The sequence below is a fragment of the Acomys minous genome (genome assembly GCF_964271855.1).
Source record: "Acomys minous genome assembly, chromosome: 7".
In the NCBI taxonomy this organism is placed as follows: domain Eukaryota; kingdom Metazoa; phylum Chordata; class Mammalia; order Rodentia; family Muridae; genus Acomys; species Acomys minous.
This window is the reverse complement of record NC_140488.1, coordinates 72,010,534-72,016,450: the sequence shown is the minus strand read 5'-3', so window position 1 is coordinate 72,016,450 and position 5,917 is coordinate 72,010,534.

Below are 5,917 nucleotides of genomic sequence, written 5' to 3'. Positions count from 1 at the left end.
CTCTAGAACAAAAAGAAGCAAACACACCAAAGAGGAGTAGGTGACAGAAAATAACTAAACTTGGGGCTGAAATCAATAAATTAGAAACAAAGAAAATAATTCAAAGAATCAACAAAACTGATAGCTGGTTCTTTGAGAAAATCAACAAGATAGACAAACCCATAGCCAAACTAACTAAAGGAGAGAGAGAGAGAGAGAGAGAGAGAGAGAGAGAGAGAGAGAGAGAGAGAGAACTCACATCAATAAAACCAGAAATGAAAAGGGAGACATAATGACAGACACTGAAGAAATCCAAAGAATCATTAGGTCTTATTTCAAATGCCCTTATGCCACAAAATTTGAAAAATCTAAATAAAATGGACAATTTTCTTGATAGGTACCACTTACCAAAATTGAGTCAAGATCGGGCAACCCAATTAAATAGTCATATATCTCCTAAGGAAATAGAAGTACTCATCAAAAGTCTCCCAACAACAAACAAAAAAGCCCAGGGCCACATGGATTCAGCTCAGAATTCTACCAGACCTTCAAATACCAGCTAATACCAATACTCTTCAAACTTTTCCACAAAACAGAAATAGAAGGAACACTACCAAACTCATTCTATGAGGCCACAGTCACCTTGGTACCTAAATCAAACAAAGACCCAACAAAAAAAGAGAATTTCAGACCAATTTCCCATCTGAATATTAATGCAAAAATACTCAATAAAATACTTGCAAACCAAATCCAAGAACACATAAAAAATATCATCTACCATGACCAAATAAGCTTCTTCCCAGGCATGCAGGGGTGGTTCAATATACAAAAAACCATCAATGTGATCCACCATATAAACAAAATGAAAGAAAAAAAACATATGATCATCTCATTAGACGCAGATAAAGCCTCTGACAAAGTCCAACATCCCTTCATGTTAAAAGATTTGGAGGGACCAGGGATACAAGACACATACCTAAACATAATAAAGACAATATACAACAAGCCTATAGCCAACATCAAACTAAATGGAGAGAAACTTAAATCAATTCCACTGAAATCAGGAACAAGACTGCCCACTCTCTCTATATCTCTTCATTATAGTACTTGAAGTCCTAGCTAGAGCAATAAGACAACTAAAAGAGATCAAGGGGATACAAATTGGAAAGGTAGAATTCAAAATATCACTATTTGCAGGTGATATGATAGTATACATAAGTGACCCACAAATTCTGCCAAGGAGCACCTATAGCTGATAAACACCTTCAGCAAAGTGTCTGGATACAAAATCAACTAAAATAAATCAGTAGCCCTCCTTTATACAAAAGGCAATGGAGCTGAGAAAGAAATTAAGGAAACCACACCCTTCACAATAGCCACAAAAACATAAAGTAGGTATAACTCTAACTAAGCAAGTGAAAGATTTGTACAGAAAAACCTTCAAGTCTCTGAAGTAAGAAACTGAAGAAAATATCAGAAGATAGAAAGATCTTCCATGCTCATGGAACAGTAGGATTAACATAGTAAAAGTGGCAACCTTGCCAAAAGCAATCTAAAGATAAAATGCAATTACCATTCAAATGCCAACACAATTCTTTACAGACCTTGAAAGAACAATTCTCAGTTTCATGTGGAAAAACAGAAAATCCTGAATAGCTAAGACAATGTTATACAATATAAGCTCTTTTGGAGGTATCTCTGTCCCTGATCTCAAACTGTACTATAGAGCAACAGTAATAATAACTGCATTGTGCTGTCATAGAAACAGACAGGTGTATAAATGGAATCAAATTGAAGACCCAGAAATAAACCCACACACTATGGACACTTGATTTTTGACAAAGAAACCAAAGCCATACAATGGAAAAAAAGATAGCATCTTCAACAAATGGTGCTGGTCTAACTGTATGTCTATGTCTAGAAAAATGCAAACAGATCCTTATTTATCACCCTGCACAAAACTAAGTCCAAATGGATTGAAGACCTCAGCATAAAACTAGACACACTAAATCTGTTAGATGAAAATGTGGGTTCAAGAGCCTTGAACTAGTTGGCATAGGAGACAACTTCCTGAACAGAACACCAACAGCTCAGGCTCTAAGGTTAACAATAAATGGGATCTCATGAAACTAAAATGCTTCTGTAAGGAAAAGGATACTGTCAAAAGTACAAAACAACAATCTATAGACTGGGAAAAGATCTTCACCAATCCTACATCTGACAGCAGACTAATATCCAAAACATATAAAGAACTCAATAAATTAGACACCAACACACCAAATAATTCCATTTAAAAACGGGGTACAGAGCTAAACAGAGAATTTTCAACAGAGGAAAATTAAATGGCTGAGAAACACTTAAAGAAATCTTCAATGTCCTTAGTCATTAGGGAAATGCAAATCAAAATGACTCTGAGATTCCATCTTACACCTGTCAGGGTGGTTAAGATAAAAAACTCTATTCCCAGTTTTCTGAGATAGCACCAGATAGATTTCCAAAGTAGTTGTACTAGTTTGCATTCCAACCAGCAATGAAGGAGTGTTCCTCTCTCTCCACATTCTCACCAGCATGTGGTGTTACTTGAATTTTTTATCTTAGCCATTCTGATGGGTCATAGTCATAGGGGAGGAGAGTAAGGGGAAAATGGGAGAGAGGGAGGAATGGGAGCATACAAGGGAGGGGATAACAGTTGAGATGTAATATGAATAAATTAATAAAATAAAACAATTTTAAAAAAAGAAAAAAAAGATCAAAAACTCAAGTGACAGAACATGCTGGCAAAGATGTGGAGAAAAGGGAACACTCCTCCATTGCTGGTAGGAGTGCAAACTTGTACAACCATTTTAGAAATCAATCTGGCACCTTCTCAGAAAATTAGTAATAGTGCTACCTCAAGGCCCAGATGTACCACTCCTCCAAAAGACATTCCACCATACAACAAGGACACTTGCTCAACTATGTTCATAGCAGCTTTATTTGTAATAGCCAGAAAATGGAAACAACTTAGATGTCTGCCAACCAAAGAATGGATAAAGAAACTGTGGTACATTTACACAACAGAATACTACTCAGCTATTAAAAACAAGGAAATCTTGAAATTTGCAGGCAAATTGATGGAACTAGAAAATATCATCCTGAGTGAGGTAAACCAGACCCTGAAAGATATGTGTATAGTATATACTCACTTATAAGCAGATATTAGCCACATAATACAGGATAACCACACTACGGTACACAGACCTAAAGAAGATAAATAACAAGGAGGACCCTAGGGAGGATGCTTAATTCTCATTCAGAAGGGCAGATAGAATAGACACTGGAAGCAGTTGAAGAGAAGGAACAGGACAGGAGCCTACCATAGAGGTCCTCTGAAAGACTCCACCCAGTGGGGAATTGAAGCAGATGCTGAGACTCACAACCAAACTTTGGTGTGGAGTGCAGGCAATATTATAGAAGAGTTCGGGGATAGCAGGACCTGGGGAGGGTCAGGAGCTCCACAAGGAGATCAAAGAAGCCAACAAATCTGGGCCCAGGGTGGGGTGGGTGTGGCAGACACTGATACACCAACCAAGGACCATGCATGGTGAGGATGTGAACCCTTTCCTCAGATGCAGTCAATATGCAACGCAGTCTCCTTGAAGGTTCTATAATAAGGGGAGTAGAGGTTACTTCTCACATGGACTCTGGTTTCCACTCATTGATCACTTCCCCCTGATGGTACAGCCTTACCAGGCCACAGAGGAAGAGGATGCAGGCAATCCAGATGACATTTGATAGGCCAGGGTCAGATGGTATGAGAGACAGGCTCCCCCTTTCTGAGGACTAGGGGAGGGGGATTAAATGGGGGAGTTTGGGAGCAGGAGGAAATGAGGGAGGGGTTACAATTGGGATATAAAGTGAATACATTAAAAATAAAATTTTTAAAGGTAAAAATAAAACAAAAAGTAACACATTGGAATTGTACAAAACAAACATGAGGAAAAGAGCCCAACAAGCACAAGAAATAGACATAGAGACCTACTTGTTTACACATTCATGCATGCCATAAGAACACTAAACTGGAAGCCATAATGTACAGGAAAATAGCCTGTAAAGAAAAGAAGTGAATGTATGTATATATGTATATGTATATATACACACATTCCTGACACAACATTGTGAGACAAGGAGACTCTAAAGTGTCATTGAGTTCATTTTTTGTTGGTCATCTACTGCTGAACTTGTAGCCTACCCTTAAGAGTTATTTCAAAGCTGGGTGATGGTGCACGCCTTTAATCCCAGCACTCAGGAGGCAGAGGCAAGTAGATCATTGTGAGTTCAAGGCCAGCCTGGTCTACAAAGTGTGTCCAGGACAGCCAAGGCTACACAGAGAAACCCTGTCTTGAAGAACTAGAGAAAGGGGGGAGAGAGAGAGGGAGGGAGGGAGGGAGAGAGAGAGTTTCTTTCCCCAGTCAGCTCCCTTGGAGAAAACTAAGTTGGTATTTGTATGTAGTCACTAATTGGAGATTGCTTCTGGGTTACGGGTGAGACCATGTGTCCACTTTTCCTTTCAGTTCTGGAAGCCTCATCTGGTGCAAACCCATGTAGGCCCAGTGTATGCTGCTTTAGTCTCTGTGAGTTCATATGTTTGTCAATGCTGTTGACTTAGAGGGCCTTGTTTCCTTGGTGAACTCCATCATCACCTCTGGTTCTTACAGTACCTCCTCATCCTCTTTTGCAGTGTTCCTGATACCTGAGGGGAAAGATTTGATGGAGTCATCCCATTTAGAACTGAGTGTTGCAAGGTATCTCACCATGCATAATATCTGGCTATGGCTCTCTATATTTGTTCCCACCTGCAGCTTCTCTGATAATGGCTGATCTATAAGTATAGCAGAATGTCATTAGGAGCCATTTTATTTCTGTGGCCTTAAAAGAACAGTAGTCTTAGCTTTTTTCCTAGGTCCCTGGGCTATTTAGTTTCAGGTTCTCAGTGACCCAATGTTGAGTATAGGTTTAATCTCATGGAATGGATCTTCAGTCAAATCAGATGTTGGTTGGTTACTCCCACAAGCTTTGTGCCACCATTGTACTATCACATCTTGCAAACAGGAGACCACTATAGATGAAAGGGCCTGTGTTTGGGTTGATGTTTATGTTTCTCCTTTGGTCATGTGCTGAGTATCTTCCTGAGCTAAAGCTGATAGCATATAGTGGTGAAGGCTCTATGTAGGCACCAGCTCAACTTCTCTGTGTTCACTGTGCTGTGTAGGTGTTCTCTTTGTTAATAGGGCCTTGCCATCGGTTTGTGGAGAGCAATTTAAAATCTTGGTGTTTTAGTCAGTATTCTATTGCTGTGAAGAGACCCCGAGGAAAAGAGATCACTACAACTCTTATAAAAGAAAGAGTTCAACTGAGATTGGATTACAGTTTCAGAGGTTTTGGCCCATTATCATCATGGTGGGAAGCATGGCAGCACAAGGCAGACATGGTGCTGGAGAAGGAGCTGAAAGCTCTGCATCTGGATCCATAGGCAGCAAGAAGAAAGTGCCACACCTGGCAACATCTTGGGTTGTTTGGGGTTCTTTTGGTGATCTCATTTAGCTCACCTTCATATATGTATAATTTTAGGAAGCTTCTCCTGTATTAGGTTTTCATACTACACCTCAAATGGCCCTTAAGGTTACTGTCTTTTTCTTTCTTTCTTTCTTTTTTGGTTTTTTGAGGCAGGGTTTTTTTATGTAATAGCCCTGGCTGTCAATGGAACTCTCTTTGCAGACCAGGCTGGCCTCAAACTCATAAAGATCTGCCTGTCTCTGCCTCCTGAGTGAAGCTGTCTTTTCCTGTATTCTTTTCCCATTTGATCCTCCTGTTCCAGCCTCCTGCCTCATCTATCCATAACTATCTATTTTCCTTTCCTTGGGGAGACCTATCTGCCCCCTGGTACCTTACTCTTTGT